Source organism: Eublepharis macularius, chromosome 4 (assembly GCF_028583425.1).
Source record: "Eublepharis macularius isolate TG4126 chromosome 4, MPM_Emac_v1.0, whole genome shotgun sequence".
Classification (NCBI taxonomy): Eukaryota; Metazoa; Chordata; class Lepidosauria; order Squamata; family Eublepharidae; genus Eublepharis; species Eublepharis macularius.
This window is the reverse complement of record NC_072793.1, coordinates 110,114,154-110,138,620: the sequence shown is the minus strand read 5'-3', so window position 1 is coordinate 110,138,620 and position 24,467 is coordinate 110,114,154. Positions and strand designations below refer to the sequence as shown.

General features: G+C 38.9%; 1 protein-coding gene across 1 annotated transcript in view; it reads right to left on the bottom strand.

Moving 5' to 3' along the window:
• The window catches only part of LOC129327630 (uncharacterized protein FLJ43738-like), a gene marked incomplete at its 5' end in the record, with an annotated part of 100,788 nt that overhangs the window by 69,668 nt on the left and 6,653 nt on the right, over positions 1–24,467 (bottom strand). The window lies entirely within an intron of this gene.

Genomic DNA, 24,467 nt, shown 5'->3' with positions numbered 1-24,467 from the left:
CACATATGATAAAATGAACCTTCATGTTGTTTACATTTCCAACATTTATCAGACATCTGACTATTACCATTGGCCAACTTCTTCGGTGTTAAATACCATCTATACATCATTTTATAAACATTTTCTCGCACCGTGGTACATGCTGAAATTTTAACTGTATTTTTCCATACCTTTTCCCAAGCTTCCATTGAAATTTCCCTATTACAGTTTATTGCCCATTTAACCATCTGAACTTTAACAACTTCCTCCTCTGTAAACCATTTCAATAATATCTTGTATATTTTAGAAATCATTTTCTTCCCCCCCTGAAGCAAGCAGTTCTCAATCTCAGAATTTTGTAGCCTAAAACCATTTTTCCTTTTGTCCTTCTCATACAAATCTTTTATCTGCATATATTGAAACCATCCATATTGGAACGGCAATTCGTCATTGTCTTTAAGCAAATAATTGTTCTGTTTTATCTCAAGAATTTCTTTATATGTCAACCCCTCTTCCCCTGCATATTCTGTTCTTGGATTTACTACTTCAGCAGGAATAATCCACATTGGTATAATCTCTTCCATATATTTCTTGTATTTGGTCCATACAGCAAACAAGCTTCTTCTTACATAATGATGTAAAAACATAGAGTCCGCTTTTACTTTGTCATACCATAGATATGCATGCCATCCAAATAGTTTATTATATCCTTCCAATGCTAACAGCTTCAAATGCTACAATGTCAACCATTCCTTTATCCAGTCCAAACATACCGCTTCATGATATAATTTGAAGTTTGGTAATTGTAAACCTCCTCTTTCTTTTGCATCATACAGTACCTTAATTTTAACTCTGGGTTTCTTTCCAGCCCAAACAAAGTTTAATATCGTTCTCTGCCACTTTTCAAATTGTTTACTATCTTTAACAATAGGTATTGTCTGTAGTAGAAACATCATTCTTGGAAGAACATTCATCTTAATTACTGCAATACGACCTAACCATGACAAATTCATTTTGTTCCATTTAATCATATCCTTATCTATTTGTTGCCATAGCTTGTCATAATTATTCTTATATAGATCAATATTTTTCGCTGTCACTTCCACTCCTAGATATTTAACTTTGTTCACTACTTCACATTCTACCTTGTCCATCAACTTCTTTTGCTGTTGTTTAGTCATATTTTTACACAATATTTTGGACTTCGCCTTATTTATAACAAATCCAGCTAAATCTCCATAGTCTTTCATTTTCTTCATCAATTTTGGCATGCACTCTACTGGATCCTCCACTATCACCATTATATCATCGGCAAAAGCTCTGACTTTGTATACAAATACTTTTGTCCTCAGTCCTCTTATTGAATTGTCTTCTCTTATTTGCCTAAGTAAAATCTCCAATACCATTACAAACAGAAGTGGGGAAAGCGGACACCCTTGTCTTGTTCCTTTTCTTATTTCCAACTTTTTTGTCACATCCGAATTAACAATTATATTTGCAGATTGATTTTTATATATTGCTTTTATTGCTTGTATAAATTTCTCTCCCAACTGCATCTTCTCCATTGTTGCAAACATAAACTCCCAGTTCAAATTGTCAAAAGCTTTCTCCGCATCCACAAAAAAAACCCCAACCTGCTTCCCTGGGTTTTTATCATAGTACTCAATGGCATTCAGCAATACTCGCAAGTTATTTTTTATTTGTCTTTCCGGTAAGAAACCAGCTTGATCTTCTTCTATAAATTCCACTAATCACACCTTAAGTCTTTCCGCTAATATGTTGGCAAATATTTTGTAGTCATTATTAGTTAGAGATATTGGTCTATAATTCTAAACATTACTTAAATCTAATGTCTCCTTCGGTATCAATGTAATATTAGCCTCATTCCATGTATCTGGCATCTCTGCCCCCTCCAATATCTCATTCATCACTTTTTGCATCAGTTGTTTTAAATCCTCTACCATCACTTTATAAAATTTTGCTGTAATTCCATCCGGTCCCAGAGCTTTACCAACTGTAGTAGCTTGTATTGCTTGCACCACTTCCATTGTTGTTATTTCAGCACCAAGCTTCCCTTTCAGCTTCTCCGGCACCTTAGGTAAATCAATCATGTCAAAATAGTCTCTTGTCTTTTCATAGTCCACTTTTTTTTCTGATATAGTCTTGCATAATATTTATAGAATGCTCTCTCGATCAGTCCTTGATCATATAATTCCTTCCCCTCTTCCATAATTTTACTTATTGTTCTTTTTTCTCTCTTTTTCTTTAGTTGCCACGCCAAATATCTCCCTGGTTTATTAGCTCCTTCAAATGATTTTTGCTTCATTTTCTTCAGTTCCCACTCCACTTCCTTATTTTCCGTAACTCTGATTTGTTCTTGCAATAACTTTATTTCATACAACAATTTCTTTTTACCTGGCCTCTTTTTCAATTGCTGTTCTACTTGAATAATTTTTTCCTGAATCTCTTTTAACTTCATTTCTTTTTTCTTTTTGTCTCTACCATTTAAGTTCATCAACACACCTCTAATTACTGCTTTATATGTATCCCAGACTTTATGTGTTGACACTCCTTTATCAACATTACATTGAATAAAAAACTTTGTTTCTTTTTTAAGCACCTCCACACATTCTGGGTCCCCCAAAAGATCCTAATTAATTCTCCATCTCCGTTTCTTGTTTCTCATTCCAAATCTCCACATCACAGGATTATGATCTGAGCTAATTTTCGGTAAAATATCAATCTCTTTAGTAAATACTACCAGTTCTTTAGACGCCCAGATCATATCTATTCTAGAAAAGGATTGATGACTAGTTGAGAAGAAAGTATATTGCTTCGGTTTAGAGTTGTATTTTCTCCAAATATCCTCTAAATTTTCTTGTTCCTGAATGTCAAAAAATGACTTTGGTAATTTCCCTGCCCTTACTTTACTTGGTGATCAGCTTTTATCCAACTGTAAATCCACAACTCCATTCATATCTCCAGCTACAATTATATGATCATAAGTCCATTGTTCTATTTGCTCTCTTAAGTCTTTAAAAAAAAAATCCTTAGAACCATTCGGTGCATATACTCCAAGTATCAACTTTTGGGGGCATTACATAGAAATTCCACAACCAGGTATCTTCCATTTTTATCAGAAACTATTAATTTGGGCTGCAATTCTTCCTTAATATATATAACAATTCCCCTCTTCTTTTGTTTTGTTGCCGAAACAAATTGTTTTCCTAACTTCTTATTAAATAAATATTTAACATCTTGATCTCTAATATGAGTCTCTTGTAAGCAAATCACATTACTTCTTTGTTTAGGTAGCCAATGTAACACAGCTTTTCGTTTAGAGGGTGAATTGAGTCCATTAACATTCCATGAAATTAATTTGTACTCCATAATTATAATCTACTTGAGCTAGGAAAGTCTTTTCCGTTCTCCATCAGAAAGATGTCCATTGCATATTTTGACTTAATCACTTGTCTCCCTGATTGGAATTCAAAAGTCACTCCTTCCGGCAACTCCCATCTATATCTAATTTCAGCTGCCTTCAGCTTTTGTATCAATTCTCTATATTTTTTCCGATCTTGGAGCACTTTTTGTGGTACTTCTTTCATAATTCGAACCCTTGTCCCAGCTATTTCCAGTGGAGACTCAAAATGCCTTCTAATAATTTCCTCCTTCATTCTCCTCATGGTCAATTGGACAATAATATCTCTTGGTAAATTCTTTTGTTCTGCATACTTTGAGTTGACTCTGTACACGATATCCAAGTGTATCATCATTTCCTCCTCTGTTTGTTCTAAAAATTTTGCCAATATTTCAGCTACTTGTTTCAGAGCAGATCCGCCCATTTTCTCCGGCACACCCCTCATACAAATTTGCCTATCCATTGCTTTACATTCCATCATCACAATTCTTTCACCCATGCCCATAGTCTCTGTCTTTATAGCCTCTGTTTTTTTTCCTCCATCCTGCACCACTTGTTGTGTTTCTTGCACTTTTTGTTGGGTATTCTGTAAATCTGTTTTTATTGCCTCCATCTCTTTTTTAACCTCTGTTATTTCCGTCTTAATCACTTCTTTAATTTCCATCATTAAATTTTGCTGCAGTTGCTGTACCATCTCCCGAATCTCTTTATTTCCCTCCGTTATTTTTTTGTCCAAATTCTCCATAGCAGCTTGCCAGTCCTTTTCTTTTTTTGAAGCCATCGGACTTGCTTTGGGCCCCCAGGAATCTGCTCTCTTTCTTAACTCCGTCTTCCTTTTAATTCAAATCTCAATTCTTTTATGTCAAAATTTCAGGCGTCTGCCCTCAGTTAAAATGGCGGTTAGGGCTTCCCTTACCCTTAAGATGTCGGGCGATGTTTTTCTATGGTATAAAATGTCGGGCAATCTTTCTCTATGGTAATGATGTCAACACAATGATCTTCCCTTACTTTCAATGGTGAGCACTTTACTTCCTCTTCTTCTTCCCTTACTTTCAATGGTGGGCGCTTCACTCCCTCTTCCCACGTGGTTTTCCTTCCGGTTCTTCCAGCTCTTCCTGACCTCTCCCTCGCCGCTCTGTCTCCTCTCCGTCTATTATAGTCTACTGTAGCCACTTCCTGCCTCGCGTTGCTTCTTCCGATTCCCACGATCCTCCCTCCGCATCGCTATCTCCCCAACCGCAAGTATGCAAAACAACGTTCCTTCTTTGCTCTTTTTAGCTCTTTCTCACTCTCAAACTTCAAATTAAACAACAGTTCTTTAGTATGCCTTTTCCGCTTAGTATCTCAGTTCTTCATTTTTTTATAAAATCGGTCTTTGTTCAGTAAAACAGTCCGTTGGGGGAGATAGTAATCTTTACTTAACACAAACTTCTTGGGTTGTACTCACCGCTTCAAACGTCCAATTCTGTCAAATTCTGTTCCTGAGGCTTGGGGTATGCCAATTTAATGACTCCAGAAGCTGCTGCAGAGATTTTAGCCGCCCTTCTCCGAGGAGGATCTCAAGGCTTGGGAGGAAAGCTCTTAATTCAGAGCCTCCCACCCGCCGAAACCCTTCACTCTCGGGGCTTCAAGCATTCCGGCCTGATTTCTGACTGAAATCAGGGGGCTGTGGGAGATCGATGCACCCCACCAGCCAAAAACAGCACTTCGGATGGTCCGGAGCTCCGAATCACGACGGTCTCGCCATTACCCCCAACCGGAAGTCTTTACCCCCAACCGGAAGTCCTACCCCCAACCGGAAGTCCTTATCTACCATTTAACACTTTTCACTGTTACAGCAAATGTGACATAGCTTTGTTCATTAGGCTATGTCTTTTGATTAGTAAAACTGATGAAGCAAAAATGAAAATATACTTTGAAAAATCAAGGTAGGACTATAGAAAAGTAACAGAAAATAAAATTCTAGGCTTTTCCACACACTCAACTTATTCCTGATTTTCTTAGCAGTTGGAACTGTACCCAACATTTGAATCAGTTTGGGTATAGTTCTTCCACGTTTCTCCCTTTGAATTTTTACAAGAGTGGAGTCAGTTTATTTTTTCATCATGTGCCTTAAATAATCATCATCAGTGGCACTATCACATATACCCATCTCTTTTATTTTCTGTCCTTATATCAATAAGATCAAAAGTGAAGAAACCAGCTGTCTTTGCACAGGGATGAAGCTCTACCACCCATCCCTAATCCCCCCCCCCCAATCCAAACTGGAGTACCCTGCCTGAGCTGGTCGACCCAGAATGTAGAGGTAGATGCTGGAACTTTGGGGGCAAATCAGCCTCTGTGCAGATGGAGGCTGGAGCTGCAGAGGCTACATCTCTTTCAAACCATGCCACTTTTTCTAGCACTGGAAGTGCCACTAGGGCTTTTGCCATTTTTTTAAAATCATCACTTTCATATTGCTATATGGATATATTGCAATAATAATAGATGTAGCAGACTCTCTGAATTCCCAGCTTTCGTTTTTTTTAAGTAAGTCTTTAGTCCCTTCTCTTCCCTTTTAGAGACATAAGGAAAAAGGCATATCTCTGCAAGTGAAAGGGCTAGACACTTTTAAACGAAAGCCTGGAATTCACTTGTTCTGATTCTGTTTCATATGGCAATAATATTTTAATGGTTCAAAAATCAGTTTCTCTCTTAACCAGCCTCCTTCTTTGACTATTTGTTCTTTAAATTTAGACACCATTTGATAATACAACAACCACAGAATGTTTTTTCCTTCATCTTGAATTGCTTGCCATGTTTTTATTTTCCTTTCGTTTGACCATCACATATTCATAATCAATTTTATTTCTTATACTAATGTCACAATAGGCATCAATTGGAGGTATCAATGGTGAAATTGGCAGGCCTATTCTGCATTGAAACTATATTTTTAATAGTCCATCCCTCAAAAATACCAGTGCCGTCCTGTCTTTGAATAGTTTTTAATGATTCCTTAATCCATAAATACTTTGGATTCCTTCTTTAGTATCAATTTTCTTTAATTTCATAATTCTTCTATTTGGGTTTATAATCCAATCTGATATCCAAACTAGCATGGCTACTTGGTGATAGAGTTTGATATTTGGTACATCTAAACATCCTCTTTTTTATCTTGTAATATTTTACATTTTATTCTTGGTTTCTTTCCATTCTATACAAAATTATTTATCCTTTTCTGCGATTTTTAAGGTCTTACATCTATATGGATTGGTAACATTTGAAACAGAAAGTTCAACTTTCTGAGATTCTGAATGATTCATTCTGAATGCAATCTGAAAGATTCTGAATGAATATATTCATTTTGACAGCAGAAATTCTTCCCAACAATGAAATTTTCACTCTTTCCTATCTTTGTAAATCTTCAATAATACTTGTCCAAACTTTTTGATAGTTATCTTTATATCCTTATATAAAAGTCATTGTTTTTTCTATCTCTTTTTGTTCTGTTTTGGTTGCTGCTAATAACATTATCTTAGATCTAGAAGGGTAGCCATGTTAATCAGACTAGCAGTAGAAAGGAGCAGGAGTCCAGTAGCACCTATAAGACTAACAACATTTGTGGTAGGGTATGAACTTTTGTGAGCCAGAGCTCACTTCTTCATACCCTAGCATAAATTTTGTTAAGTATCTTAGATTTCTTTTTATTATTTATATTTATTTATTTGTAGTCCACTCTCCCTGCAAACAAGCTCAGAGTAGATCACATCTATCCAGAATAGATTCCAAATCTAATTATTTGTTCCATTATATATTTCAAAGAAATGTTTTCTTTTATGACTGATATAACAACATCATCCGCATAGCTTTTCATCTTATACTCTTCTTTGTCTTTTTTTATTCCAGCAGTTCTGGTATCTTGTCTAATTTTTATGGCTAATATTTCCATTGCCAAAATAAATAATAGTGGTGACAATGGACAACCCTGTTGAGTTCCGTTTACCATTTTGATTTTCTCCGTGGGAGCCATTTACTAAAATTCTAGCTTGCTGATCAGTATAGATGCTTAAGAATAGTTAATAACAATTATTAGATATGACGATAGATGGAGAGATATTTAAACAGAAGTGAAAAATTAAGAACATGTATAAGCAAGTTCTATATAGATATATGATTTAATTTATGATAATATAATTTAAACGATAGACATTTGCTTATTAGGTTTTTTTTAATATGTTCCAGATGATGTGTTCAGGTTTTATGTATGATCTAGATGATTACTGATTATTGTAGTAGTGGATGATTATAGAGGTATGATTTGTATGATTGTAGTTTTTGTCTTATGTGTTGGAGTTTATTAATTGAAATAATTTTTTTAAGAAAGCAGGGAATGCAGAGAACCTTTTATATCTATTATTTCAACGGTATATTGATATAGTGATATGAAACTATTTTTTTAAGTCTGAAAAAGAACCTAGGATGAGGGTAAAGGAAGATGAGGGGAGGAGGAGTGGTTTGACAATGATGAACGTCCAATCATCAAAATGTCGGTTGGACGTGGATGGGAGTGGGTGGGAGAAACAAAACTGAATGAAACAATACATGTGAGGAACAAAGACAACACAGAATCAGCTTCAAATTCAGGGGGGTTCCACAGAGTGCAGTCTTAGCCTCTACATTATTCAATATCTATGTAAAGCCTTTAGAAAACTGCAGCTGTGTGTAATAGTGGAGGACAGACACCCCTTCAGTCTGCACAAGCTAGAAAATTCTATTAGGCTTGTGCCAACGGCATAGAAGACTGAAAACCAAAGATGAACTAATCAAAAATGAACCCAGACAAGGCAGAAGTGATGCTTTAACCTTGAAGTCAGTTTAAGAGCCTAGGGGTTATACTGAATCCAGCACTACTGCTAGAAAAGTAGTTAATACAGCTACAAAAATGCCTTTTACAAACTCAGTGTAGCTCAGAAGATGGCCCCTACCTTGACACAGATGATCTGGCCACCTGGATCTACAACATGGTACCATCAAGACGTGACTACTGTGTTGCTGTAAGTATGCTTCTTCTAGGTAATTTCTGTTTCATCTTTTTTATTACTTGAGGGTTTTTTCAGCATTGTTTTTCCGCTTTGTATCAGATTTTTGCTTTTTTCCAAATTTCTGCGGTCTATATGCTATTTTGATTACTGAATGTCCCAGCCATAGATGGTAATGACTTACACAATGTAATCCACCTGAGTCTCAGTGAAAAAGGAGGACTATAAATAATGTAAATAATTTTTTAAAAATCATTTATATCCTTTTAAATTAAAAAAAAATCGTTTAGGGTGGGAATGTATGACTGGACCAAGGTCACCTAGTGATCTTCCACAGCGAAGTGAGGATTCAAATTTTGGTTTCCCAGAGTCTAGTCTGAAACTCTAAATGCTACACCACACTGGCTTTCTTGCAGTGCCTGCTGTTAAATAATAGTTAGCAGCCATGCCTGCCAGTGCTTGCTGGCCCCATGAGTCCTCTTCAAAGGCCAAAGCAGGCCTAGGCGGATTCAAGTGCAATACAGGTACTGCTTCTATTATTTGGGGGAGGGGTTAATTTTATTTGAATTTCAGATTTTTCTACAAACAAACTTGGGGATTTTCTCAGGTTTGTGGAAATATCTGTCTTGTCTGTTCATGGCTCCAGTCTCTGGATTTAAGTATCCACAGATGTGGATACTAGGATATTGGATAAATCAATTACTGATATGACAGAAGTCTAAGGGATCATGGATAATTTACAAAAAACAGGAGGACATTATTTTTCAGCCTTACTTCCTCAGATCTCTAAAGGAGAAATAATAGTAACTGACTTAACATGGTTGTTGCAAGGATTCACCAAAATTATGAAGAAATTTGGCAAAAGTTAAAAAAACTGAACGTTAGAGAAATAATACAGATAATAAACATTGTGACTAGCAATACGCACATAATAACCACACACGGTGTCCCAGACAATGAGAACGTGTGTTGATTCCTGTCTGCGTTACAAGATGAATAGCCATGTCTGCAGACAAACTGCGGTATTGTTCTGAATTTTGGGTTTGACACACATTCAGATGTAGATCCAGATCAGATCTCACCAGAATCTGATCTGTGCTAATCAGTGCAGGGCACTGCATGTTTGTTTCCCATTATAGCATCAGAATAGATGTTTACTGTCACAATTAATAGATTTAAATGTTCAGTCTAGGGATCTTGGAGAGTCACTGGCAGACGGACTGACCTCAAGGTACCTTCATATTTTTCTAAGATACATCAGTGCAGCATTTTGTTGAGCAAACAGTTCAAGATTTATCAAGGCGAAGGGATCAACAGCGACATACATTTCTATCATCGTCTCCCTTGCTAGATTTTGATTCAGGTATATAGTTTGGTTAACATAGTACTAGAAGTACACTAAACTACAGCAAAGATAACATTCACTAAAGGATTTTCTTTCTCCCACATAGACTGAACAATGCTTCATTGAAACCCATGGCTATGGATACGGGTAGTCAGCAGTGTAACTTCATAACACAATAGCTTGAATACATATGATCACGCCAAGGATTATCTTGAATGCTAATTACTACATATATTGATGGAAACATGAATATAAAAAGATTGATAAGGACTAGTAGTCTTGTCATTTTTACAATGATGAATCTGATAGCACTACTACAGAAAAGTAGGGGACCCTCAAGGACTTGCAGGGGGCATCTCATTTTCCCCTCACCCACCATGTTCTCTTTCTTTTCCTTGCCTCTCTAGACTCTTCCCCCTTTTACTGCTTCCTTCTCTTTCCACCCACCTCTGTCTGCCTCCTTTGCACACACATACCCCCATCTTCACCTTTGCACACACATACCCCTGCTACCCACACAGCCTCTCCCCTATAGCCCAGTTCCATGGTGGGGGAACCTGCAAGAACTTTCAGGGGGTACTTCACTTTTACCTGGATCCTCTTCCCCACGCTATTTCCTCTTTCCCTCCTCCTGGCAGCCACCATATCCTCTCCTTTCCCTACGTCCTTTTCTCTCCTTCACTAAACAATTTACCTTTTATCTGTTCTCCATTTTCATCTATATTTATTAATTTACTTCATTTATATACTGCCTTTCTCCACAATGGAGACCTAAAACAGTTTACATTATTCTCCTTGCCTTCATATTATCCTCACAACAACCCTGAGAAATAGGTTAGGTTTAGAGTGTGTGACTGTATTAAAGTCACCCACTGAGCTTCCATAGCAGAGTGATGATTCAAACCAGGGTCTTCCAGATCCTATTCTGAAACGCTAATTGCTACACTTCACCAGAGTTTGGGGGGGGGGGCAGGGTTGCTGTTGAACAGTAGCAAGCAGCCAGGCCCAAGTCAGTCATGCGGTATCAAGTCACCTGCTGGTTACTTCTGGGCCTGACCCCAATGAGAATTCCCTCAAGGGCCAAAACAGCCCCAGAAAGAGCCCTGTCCCCTCGTACTACCTTTTACTGACAGAAACTGAGCCTAGAGTACTGGCTAAACTGTTATGGTTGCCTAGCAAAAGCCACTGAGGGCATCCGGTTAAAGCTACAGGAGCTCTTTTTATCTTTTTTTATCAATGCATTTTTTTACATCTTATATTTTTCTGCAAACCTGGGCCAATTTTCTTGTCCATTCATGGCTCCAGTCTGTGGAATTAAGTATTCACAGGTCAGGGCCACTTGGCTATCAGTATATAAGATACAGAGCATGGTAATTACTTTCTCTAATCAAAGAAGGCACTGTTATGTTCAAAGCTGCTAATTTTTTTTAAAAATAACCCGGGAAAATTTCTCCTTGTCTTTTGGAAAATGCTTATATTTTGAGAAAATTAGTAAGATGTGTTTTTAAATGTAGGTTTCCTAATTAATCCATGAGATAAATCATGCATGCAAAGGAAGGCTTAGCTTTAAATATCATTTCATAATATTTTGTGGTAGCCCCAACAAATAATTATTTTAAAGATTCTGGCAAAAGCTCGCTAGGAGCAATATTATTTATTGGCAAGAATTTACTATGTAATTAATCATCATCGAACACTGGCTTATGACATTAAGTAGGAGGGTTGTATAACAGATGAAAAATGACCAGTGCAATGAGATTTTACAGAACATGACACATCAACTAATCAAGTAAAACTGATTTATGTTAACGTCAGTCACACAAATAACTGTGTCACAGAATGTGTGGAATAGCTAGTATGAATGGAAAAAGAATAGCTTATCAGGATGGCTACCACTGACCCATTACCTGCATTCAGCAAACTATTGCTTTAAAACATTCCAGTAATAATCTCAAGAGGTAAATTTTAAATTCCTATTCATTCTCTGACAATAGAGGAGTAAATATCCAAAGTGACCAAATGTTCAATTGCCTGTAAAATTGAACAATGAGATGCATCTGATGAAGAGAGCTGTGTAAGAGACTCTTTACTATTTTGCAACTACAGACTAACATGGATCCATGATATGAATGACTTTCTGAAGCAAGACAAAAATCTAGCTGCCTGGTCTAAGCAACAGGGACCTCCATAAGTCTGCTAATAGCCAATACTTTTTACAGTGACTTCTAGACTGCCAAATGCTTTAAAATATGCATCTTTGTAAAATGAAATCATGAAGATATCTTATATACTAACAGCCAAGTGCACCTCTGTGAATGTAGATTGGGGCCACTAGGCTACAAACCAGATGCTTCAGCAATCTTGGGGACTACAGCAGATCTTGCCACTGAACTCTGCATGTTTGTTCTCACTCATAAGGTTTGGTGAGAACCTATACTTCCAAATCAGTGGCACAGCCATAGGCACCCATATGGCTCCACACTATGCCGACATTTTCATGGCAGACCCAGAACAGCATTTCCTGAACTCCTATCCATTGGCAACCTTCCTTTACTTGAGATTCATTGATGACATTTTTATTGTCTGGACCCATAGCAAAGAAGCCCTTGAGAGATTTCACTAGGCTTTCCACAGCTTCCACTCCACCATCAATCTAACTATGAATCACTCTACACAAGAAATAAACTTCCAGGACACCACAGTATGGATACACGAGGGACACATAAGTACCACATTATACTGGATCAGCAAACATGCCCCAAGCCACCACCCCAAGCAATCTATTGTGTATTGTCAAGCTTTACACTACAGCTGCATCTGCTCCAGCCCCTCAGACAGAGATATCCACTTGAAAGATCTGCAACAGACATTTCTGCAACTACAGTATCCTCATGACATAGTGAGAAAGATTATTGGAAAGGCCAGAATGACACCCAGAGACACCTTGCTACACAAGATAAGCCCAAAGAAATAACAAACACCGTGGGTGGTCACCTACAGCTCAGAACTCAAGCCAGTTCAATGCATTATTAATGACCTACCACTCATGCTTGATTGTGACACTTCTCTCACACAGGCACCGGGGGAGGGGGGTGACCTTTTCTTGCTTACAGACAGCCTGCTAACCAAAAATAAATACTCACCTGCAATGATAAACTACTTAACACTAACATGGACTCTGGTACCAAGGCCTGTAACAAGATGCCAACTTTGCTGAATTACAACTGATAACGAAGCTCAAGACAATGCATCCACCTGGACTGAATCAAGACAAAGACTTCCTGTCTCATTATCAATGCTAATTTCTCCACACTCACTACCCCTCTGCATACCCCACCCTATCCAATCACGCCAGCTATTATCATTTGGCTTCTGTAATCACTCCACTCTCCAAGATATAAGGACTGGTGGACTCATTCTAACTGTATCTGAAGAAGTGAGCTGTGACTCATGAAAGCTCATACCTTACCACAAATTTTATTAGTCTTATAGGTGCTACTGGACTCTTGCCCTTTTCTACTGCTGCAAATAGACTAACACAGCTGCCCACCTTGATCTACCCCCTCCAGGCTTAAAGAAAAAATCTTGTTAAAAAATCAAAATTGGGGGCTTTAACCCCCCCCCCACACACACACATTAACCTGACAGTTGTGCATGCACAGTAGTGCACTGGGGCCAGAGAAGTGGGAACCATCGCACCCACTGACCCTCACCTTTCTCAGGATCAGGCATGGCAGCAGCAAGACAATCTATGCCTAAGGCTGCAGAAGCAAGCTGCTCCAGGAAGTGCCTGCCCATATACCCAGCACTGGGTCATGGAAAGAACTGCTAGCATGCCCACCCAGCACTGAGCTGCAATGGACCCAGTCAGTACAGGAAGACTGGGAGTACCACCATGACCAGCCAGCGCTGCAGCACAGTGAAACCCTGAAGGCCCAGGGAGGGCCTTTTCCTAGCATTATTGTCTTTTCCAGTGATTCTTGTCTTCTTATGATGTAACCAAAGTATGGTAGCCTCAGTTTAGTCATTTTAGAGAGAATTCAGGATTGATTTGACCTTGAACCCACTTGTTTGTCTCTGCTATAGTCCATGACATCCATAAAACTCTTCTCCAATACCACAATGGGATTAATCAATTTTTTCCTGTCAGCTTTCTTCACAGTCTAAATCCATACATAATAACAGGGGATAACATAGTATGAATTACCTTGGATCTTGGTCCCCAGTGAGACTTCCTCATCCTTATCTTTTCTACTACTTCCTTCATGGTTTCCCTTCCAAGACTCAATCTCCATTTGCTTTCTTGGTTCCAGTTGCCTCATCAGTCATCCTTTTAGGTTTTTCTTTTGGCTACAGGAATAGTCTTTGCACATTCTTCCTTGATAACATCTCATTTCAACCCAATTTAGTAGTGCAAATCTGTTCTTTACAGGAGTCTTTAAAATCTTCAGGAATGTTATTTAGATTATATTTTGGCATTATGATTGTTTTAGAGTTTTTCTTCAAATTTATTCTAATTTTGGTATTAACAATTCATGATCTGTACCACAACCAGATCCTGGTCTTGTTTTAGCAGAGAGAACAGAGCTGCTTCATCTTCTGCTTCCAATTATGTAACCTATTTGTTTTCAGTATTAGCTATCTGGTGACGTCCACATATACAATTGTACGTTTGATTGCCTAAACCATGTTTTACAAATTGTTGGCTTCAAAAATTCTATTAATTGCTCTCCTGCTTCATATCACAATCTCAGCGCAATTTCCCCACAATATTTAGTTTGCTTTTATTTCTTACTTTTGCATTCCAGTCACTTATGATTAGCAACATATCTTGTTTAGGTATATGAACAATTTCTTCATGGACACTTGCATAATAGCTTTCAATTTCTCCCTCTTCAATATCTGTAGTTGGGGCATAAATTTGAATGATGGAGTGTAAACTTGAATCAAGGTTACATGTGCACAACTGTATGCACACAAGGTTGTCTCCATACAACTAAGACACCTGGTAGAATCAGAAGCTCAGTCAAACCAAAAGGGATTCATGTACTTGCAGCTATACATGCCTAGGCTTTATTAAGATGGTCTAGTGAATGCAGAAAATGAGGACAGTGTGTAATCCTGCTGTACTCCCCCCCTCCTGGTGAGATGTAATAGGCTCACTGACACACATACAGATTCCATTCACAAAGGGCATGACTCAATCAAAATTAAATAGTATTACTGATTTCAATTGGAAAGTGCGATTGGAATACTTTGGATAAGCAAATACTAATGCTACACCTATTGTAAAAGGCATCTGTAATTAAACAATCTTGAGCAGCAATACTATGCACAAGTATTTGGAAGTAAGCATTCAGCAGACCTTGATTCAACTTAAACCTGCATAAATTGAGGCTTTTAGGGTCAGAGTTTAACTTTGCTGAATTGCTTCAAGGGTTACACTTCACACAATGGAGAAACTCATTGTAACACATTTCTCACATGATAATTACCACTGTGATAGCATGATAGTATGAAATAGCTATTTCACCCATGGGTAGATCCTTTCAGTAACACAGACTTAATACCAGTTAAGTTTACTTAAGTGATAAGGTTATCACTTAACAATTGTCACTTCAAATGATGTGTGAATTGGGACTTAGGTGGATTAGGTGGATTAAAACTGTCCTTAGAAATCTTCCCTCCCCTATCAACAATCACAAAACAGCCTTTTCACATCTCTTGGGAAACTCACACAAGATCTCATGATATCTGTGTAAACAATATGATTATAAAAAGGACAGGTCACAGATTAACTCATCTGGTATTCTACTGATAATCCTACTGGAAATTTCAAACCTTTTAAGATTTGTAAAAAGGTATAACAATCCACTTTCACTCCATATCTTTCACTGGGTTACAAATAGTGTTCTTCCACAGTAACATCACCAAATCATGAAATAAACAATTTGAACCTGGCTCAGTAAAACTACAACCCAGTACATATATATCACTTAAGAAACCTGAGTACTTAAGTAACTTTTGTGATCTATGGCTCATAGGTGGACCACAGGCTGACTAATCATGTCAGAGAACATGCTCACAGGAACACAAGATATGGAATTCCCCTAGCGTCTTTATAATCATAATATTTATAGTTCACTTAATCTACATGGATACCATTTTACACATGCAGGTAACCATTTGGAGACATGGCCATAACTAAACAAATCCAACCTCTGGAGCTCAATGAAAAGGGCATAACTGTAACCACAGCTTAGAAAGCCTCAGTATCTGTGTAGTCAGAACTATGTGCTGTCCCTTTAACAATTGGTACTCATGGGAATTGTAGTCCCCCCCTCCAATATGGAAGTTTATTGTAGGCTTCCTGTGAAGGTGTTAAAAGTTGATGGTCCTCTTCCTCACTTTGTTCGGATCTTACCCCCTCAAGCAAGGATGCAACAGCTATCATGAATTTACCGCTAGTCTATGAATAAATCTGGACCAATAAAGATGTATCTTGCTTCTGATTGAACCATGTGTCGTTCACTGGCTCTAACCGTAAGTAAGGATTCCTTTGAAATCTGGGTTGAAAGAGGCGGCGCGTTAGAGCTACCTGGAAGCCAGCATCTTTTCCCAGCTGCTTCCAGAATAGTACCTTTGGAATTCTATGACAACTGATGAAGGTTAAACGAGAAAGTGCCAAAGCAGTATTACAGCTGAACATCAGGAAGATAAAAGTGAAGACTACTGAGGAATTAAAAAATTTCAAAGTTGACAATGAGGAAATTGAAATTGTTCATGATTTTCTATTTCTTGGCTCAATCATCAAACAAAAGGGAAGCTGCAACCAAGAAATCAGAAGAAGATTGAGACTTGGAAGAGACTTGTGAAGAAACTAGAAAAGATCCTAAAGATAAATATGTCTCTTTGGGTTCCAAAATCAAGATAATACAAACTATACCATTCACCATTACTATGTACAGATATGGCCCTGAACTGGATAGCCCAGGATAGCCCTGATCTTGTCAGATCTCAGAAGGTGGGCCTTTGTTAGTATCTGGATGGAAGTCCTCCAACGAAGACCAGGGTTGCAGAGGCAGCCAATGGCAAACCACCTCTGTTAGTCTCTTGCCATGGAAACCCCATCAGGAGTTGCCATAAGTCAACTCTGACTTGAGGGCACTCTCTACCACCACATGTACGGATATGAAAGTTGGACAATGCTGACAAGAAGCTGACAAAAAGAAAATTGATTAATTTGAAATATGGTGCTGGAGGAGAGTTTTGCAAATATTATGGTCGACCAAAAAGAGAAACATGTAGGTTCTAGATCAAATCAAGCCTGAATTCTCCCTAGAAGCTAAAATGAAAAAACTGAGGCTATCGTACTTTGGTCACATCACGAGAAGACAAAACTCCCTGAAAAAGTCAATATGAGAATATGAGAAATCCATCTTCATGCTGGTGAGATCTCAGTTAATTTATCAAAATATCTTTCATAAAAATAGATCACAAATTCACATTTAGATGTGTACAGGTACAATCCAAGCAACGATAGACATAGCACCCATACGGGGAGAATTCCCATTGCCTCAATAAAGTAACATCCCCCCACCCCACACATGCAAAAGTGTATGTATAACAGCACAACAGACCATTACAGGGATTAGAAAGTCAATGCATACCTCCATGGGTGTAGACTTTCCAATTTCCTGGGGGGGGGGGCTGGGCCAGATGGGTTGCTATGCTAGGCCCCGGTGACATCATAGGGAGGAGTCATAGTAATCTATGGAGGCGGGGCCATGGGGGATTTAGGGAGGGACTCTACAAAATTAGGGGGACCCGGGCACCCCCCTAACAACACCCCTGGGCTGGATCAAACCTAGGAAAAGATGGGATTTGTCCAGTGGTTATAGTGTTATTTCAGCAATCTCCTGCCGTGTCGTTTTTGAAATTCACTTTTAGGATAGTCACTTTAAGATCTACAAATATACATACCTTGTGCATACAAACTAATGGTCACAAATTTGACACTAAGAAAGGCAAAACAGAAAAGCCTGTAGGGGAACATTTTTAAAGTTTTTCTGGATGTTCACTTACAGGAGTCTTGTTTGTGCTTTATTCATAACGGTAACTTAGTACTGAAATTTACTAAATTATGGCATCACAGATGCCTTCATTTGTAAATGCATTAAGTCTCAGAGGAAAGGCAGAATATAAAACAGTTGCTGTGCACTCAATTTCTGAGCAATGTACAGTGTTCAGATTAGTAGCTCACTTCAAACTCATATCCTATGAGTAGAAGCACATTTGAAACAATTCAGAAGAGCGCCCATAGCCATGACCCCGAAGAAAACTTACGCCACCTAGGGTTTTGTTACATTGAATGTGTTTGTTCTAACTGATGTTCTTTGAACGAATTCATTAGCTATTAACTAAAATCAATTTCCTGAGAGATTTGTTTATGTCCATGAAGAAAAGCCATTTGTTTGAGCCTGTCTCATGCTTGATCGTAAAAAGATCTTTTTTTCACAAAGGCATGAGAATGACCTTTCTGAAGTGCAGGAGGAAACAGGTATGGTAAGGCCTATTCTGATAAATTTAGCTAATTCTGGTAGTAGCTCATGCAGACATTTTCCTTGTCTGAATATTCTGGCTTGTGTACATTAGATGTTATGTCATATTTTGGATTTGGCAAATATGTGTGAATGTCTGCTGGGACTTGCTTGCCTGGGTTGTGCAGGCAAGGTGTAATCCCTGTAGTGTCTAACTTTTTGTAATAGCATTTCAAATTTGCCAAAGTGTTTTATAGCTTTTAATCCAAACAACCACCAGGCAAAGTAAGGCACAGTGCAATAATACTATTATATGCTTGAAACCAGTTCATGTTAGCTGTTGCCGCCTAGATGGTGAACAATTGTCAATACACATTTATTTGACCAACTCTTTAGAGTATAGACATTTTTTGAAAACACTTAACAAGTTGGCTTGGGCCATTAATTAACTATAAAAAGAATTTGGTTCAGCATCCACTACAGCAACCATAGGAAATTTCATTTCATTTATCTGACCTTGACTGCCAGCTGAAACTGGCTCGAAATGTATCCTTCTTGAGAACCAAAGATAAGTTCATCTTTCTCACTGTCTACTCTAAAACAATGTCTCACTCCAACCGCCCCCCCCCCCATTAACGGTCCTCTTTCCCAAGGTGGGAATATTCCCCATAACTAACATTGCTAGCCCCACATACATCACTTCTGCCAATTCCACTGTCTGAGCACCTTGAACTGAATGGATCTCTAATAAAGTTACTTCAACTGGAACACCCGTGTGTTAACTGTGCAGAACTTGGGGGTCTAACTGCCAGGGACTGACACAGGTCCAGTAGTCAGATGACCAGGTCCAGGTCGAGCAAGGATGCCCAGCAAGGTCCCAGTAAGGTCCAGCAGAACTGAGCAGCAGCAGCAGGTCAGCAGCACAGCCAGCCCAGAAAGAGAGGTAAGTCATGAGGCCACACAGGAAATGGCTTAAGCAGGACAAAGGCTCTAGTTTAAATTCATCCATACCCTGCAGCAGCATTGAAATTAAAAAAAAATGCTGTTCTCCCAGAGAGTCCTCTAATTGGTAAGGGAAGGAGAGAGCTGCTGCTGCAGGGATTGGGCACTCTCTCTCAGCCAATCCCCCTTCCCTGATCACCCCCTCCTCCCCCTCCCACCTCTCTCACTCCCCTCATCTCCCTTCCCATTGCACGAAAGCCGCAAGAAGGGAAGCACTGTTTCCTCTTGCCATCAATAGGAACAACAAAGACTGCTCCTGCGCTTCACAACGCTTTCCAAAGCGTTTTGAAACGCTTCAGAAAGCTTTGCAGATTCAGGAATGCATATCACGCCGATTCAGGCCCAATCCGGATTTCAGGAACCCTAAGCGCACATCCCTAGTGGGCAGTCCTGTGCTTCAGTTGACATTGTAACTGAGTCCCTCATGTGAGTTTGTCACTGGTTGTCCGGGGAGGGGGTTCAGCCCCCTCCAGCCAAATGTAGAGGGGCCTTGAGCCCCTCACCCCCCCCCTGTAGTTTACACCTATGCATACCTCTCATATTCCATCCACACAAACACACTTGCTGGTGTAAGTTACTCTTACTGTGGTAAAAGGAAGGACTGAATGTGGGTTATAGGAGGTGTGCAGAAGCCTCCCATTCCTTATGATGGACTATTGCTCTGCCTCGATGCGCGCCTGCAAACTTACATGAGAATATGTAGGGAAAACAGGGCTCTATCAAGCCTATGAAAATCCATGTACCATAACGAACTGTATTTTACTGATTGATTAGTGCTCTATGAAGAGGCTTCTATATGCATCTATAGATACTTTCAAACCTACCTCTGCTAATTGGAAGAAAGACAATTGTTATAGCAGGGAGGGTTAATCATTAAGTACTAAAGCCCCTGCAATATATTCTAAAATGAAGAAATATATATATATATATTCTGTAACTATAACGTTCTACAATTGTAAGCCTCATAGTAAAGTGAAAATACCATTTATTTCCATTTGGTTTAAGATAGTTAACTAACTTTTCATACCATGGTAGTCTGAGTGACTTGGAGGAATTCAATTAAGAAAGACGAAACAAGCATAGATAGAGTAGTTCCTAGTGAAGGAGCAGGAACATCACCCTCATTCTGCAGTAACCTCATTGGCTACCTATCAGCTACCATGCCCAGTTCAAGATATTGGTTATCACATGCAAAGCTCTTCACGGGACCGCCTCCCTCCCTATGGTCCTCCACAGCAGCTTCACTCATCTGAACAGGGTCTCCTGCAGGTGCCACCCTGCACATGGGCAAAATCAACAGCAGCCTGTACACAGGCTTTCTCTATGGTTACCCCTACCCTGTGGAACAGCCTGCCTGACAAGGTCAGGAGAGCCCCCACCCTCCTAGCTTTCCGCAATACAAAACTGAATTATTCAAAAAGGCTTTTGTATTATAGGGAGGGGCTCTCAGATGCTTCGCTAATGAGTTCAGGTCCATAGATTTCACCACTATGTTGCCTTACGTACTACCTGTTGTCTTAAATATATGCTCCTATGAGCTACTTGTGCTTCTAATGTCAGCCCCAGAATTGCTTATGTTCTGTTTCAGCATTTCTTCAACTCTGTGTTGGATTCTTACTAATGCTCTGTCTTTGTAAAATTGTGCTTATTTACCTTATGGCATTGTTTTATGGAAATGTCCTTGAAATTGACTGTACTAATCTCACACTGTGTAATCTGCCTTGAGTCTCAGTGAGAAAGGCAGACTATAAATGACATAAATAATAAATAATAATAATAATAGCACAGTAGGATCTTAAATACAAAAGTGACATTAAATTGTAGATATAAACTATTATATAGGGAAGAAAGTGGAAACCATTAGCATTCAAAGGTTGAAACAACTATGGTGCTTTCATTTGTAAGAATGACAGAAAATGAATTATTCCTACAAGCCTGAAGTGATCAGAATAAAAATCTCCAGGAGATCAAAGGAAGGAAATAATAGGTGTGTATTCTATGACCATCACCATTCAGAATTTTATTGTTGGGTTCTTTGGAAACAATACCTCTTTTGCCCATTGCAGCCAAAAGAACACACAGGATACAAGACCATCTGTGGGAGCTTACAACTCCTCTGAGATTTTTCCTGGAGCCAAAAGAATAGGAAAAATAAATGAAGTCAAATGGCTATGACCATTCTTTTCCACCCTCTATCTCCTGTTCCCCCACAAACTCCATGTATGCTATAGCTGTGTACTAGAAAAAAATGAGACAAAAAGGAAATTCTGCTCTTATCCAGATGGAATATAGAACAAAATTGTGTGCAGAGGAGCAAGACAGGTATACTTCTGATCTCTACCATGTCATATTTTTAGGAAAATGTTTTCCCTAGATTAACAGACGACATCACAACTTTTAAAGTTTGCTAGCCCACCAAAATTCTAACTGCCCACAGACTGCTATGTTATTCATGTGTAGGATAAGGATAGCTATGGCATGAAAGAAAAAAGAACACACTCACCTCAGTTTATAAGTGTTTCCTAGCCTGGAGGAGATACTTATTCATATCAGGCAAGTAGATACCACAGTATTCACATGTCAACCTTTTTCAAAGAGCAATGGTTTTAACTAGAAGTTAACTGGAAACTACAACTGCCACCAAAGACACCCATTCTTAATAATGCAAAACACACGACAACCCTTAACTTGTCCACTTCCCTGCTTCAACAAGCAGGGCTAGTAAACTGAAGCAACAAGTCCTCTGTCTCCTAAAATTCTGCTGTGGAGGATCAGTAGCCCCCACTGAATAAAATGTTAAGTGCTACACAGAAGGATGCAGGAAGAAGGTGAAATTGAGAAAACCCATCCCAGTCCTGCACAAGCTTGAACTAAGACAAGAGAGATAGTGGGCAGTTTCTGCTGAGTCCCCCTGCTTGCTGCAGACCCCAGGCCACATAGTATTTTGTTCAGAAGGGTCCTCTGACACCCAGCAACGGTATTTGAGAGACATAAAGGACTGCCGGGTAAAGGCAGGGAAGATCTACTTCTGGAAATTCCTTCTGTGAGTGGAAGTTTGGGTCTAATTCCATATATGGACTGGAACCAAATGTTAAAGGAGTCATAAGAGGTGGAAATTCTGTTTTCAATGTTGACTTTGACTGCTTCAACATGGGTGTTTTGATCCACTCTGGTTCTCAAACCGGAGCAGGGTTTGTTTCAGGACATCCACATGATATCATTCTTTATAGGTTACTCTGGTTTGCTTCCATCTATTCTAAATCTGGTTTTCTCTGATCTGTCCAGAAAGATTGTAGTCAAAATGTGTTTGCTCTGCAAAGGTACCAGAAGGTGAGGATTTTCAAACCTTCTTGACCAAACTGGGGCCATTTTTCCTCTGCATCCACTTGTGCCTGCCATGCCAATCCCCACCACTACCACCAGCAGGCTGTTTTCAGGTAAGAAGCTGATAAATCACTATAGCATTATAGTAGTATAGTGATATACTGTTTTTTTAATTAACAAGAAGGCCTCCAGCAGCACATAAGGAAGGATGGCAAACATGAGGGGATACCAAGGAAAACATAAAATTGTTGCTGCATGGAAGCAGATTTTCAGCAAAATGTTAAGAGACTCTTAACTGATTTACTCAGTATTTCATCAAATTAACATACATTAAGACCAATCAAGACTAAATGATTTGAGAGTCTCTTCACATTCTGATGAAAGGCTGCTTCCATGCAGCCACACTTCCATTTTTTTCCTTGGAGTCTCCTCATACCTGCTATCCCTACATGCCTGGTATCCCCCTCCACCAATATTTAAAATGTAGCAAATATGCCAATATTTAAAATGCAATGAAGAATATATAACTTCCCAAACAACCTTTAAATTCTCATATATTGGACTAAGTACACACACACACACACACACACACACACACAGAGAACCACAGATAAAAACTTGGATAACACTGAATCAATTTTTACTGTAAACAACAATGGCCTGTACCACCCTATTCACACATTTTCTGGAGTTTTCTACCTTTGAATTTACCAAGCACTGCAGCATCTCTTAATAATGTCCCCTTATTCCAAGATTCCTTAGACGAGCACTGGAGAGTAAATTCACACACATAATGTTAATTTCCACATGCATTGGTCTGTCTGGATAAGGAGAAATAACAATCCCTTGTCAAGTCACTGCAGCATTACCACACTGCAAATGGAGCACAGCTGTATAAAATTTCAGCTACTGGAAGAAATGAAACAGAGCCAGTAAATCCAAATTTGCTTCTTAATATGGAATCTATGCTGATTAGGTTAAATGTAGCAAAAGAACTAATGCTCATTCACCCAGCATGCCAGTTTATGTGAACCCTATAACTATCCAATTGCCACAAGCCCACTGACCTGGATTTCTTAGCTGCTTCTAAATCTAAATCAGTGCAAGCCTAATGCACTCGAAGAAACCACAGCCAGTTCTTCAGGAATTCTGATGCACAAAACACTAACTGTTGCCCACGATAACCTGGTATACTTTGCACATTTGGGCTTGTTCTGTGCAGGATGCTCTTCTCCAAGCCCATATTCCCTACTGGAAAATAAGAGGAGTCACTCCAATACATGTTTCTTCTAATTGTCAGGAAGAATAGTTCTTGGAATAGGCTACTTTTCAGAGATGTTAGCTGTATATTGTCGAAGGCTTTCACAGCCGGAGAACGATGGTTGTTGTGGATTTTCCAGGCTGTATCGCCATGGTCTTGGCATTGTAGTTCCCGACGTTTCGCCAGCAGCTGTGACTGGCATCTTCAGAGGTGTAGCACCGAAAGACAGAGATCTCTGAGAGATCTCTGTCTTTCAGTGCTACACCTCTGAAGATGCCAGTCACAGCTGCTGCGAAACGTCAGGAACTACAATGCCAATACCACGGCGATACAGCCTGGAAAATCCACAACAACCATCGATGTTAGCTGTCTGACAATTTGGATCATTTCACTGGAACTATTTATGCCAACAGCAACCATATGTCATTTCCCCCCAATTTCTCTAAATAATTACATAATTATATAACCAGAGTCTCTTTCAAGACAAAATAGCATCTGGAGCCTAAGAAATAATATTAAATTTAATTCAAATTTAGTTTTTGGTACTCTGATCCTAACATTTCTGCCAGTAAATCTA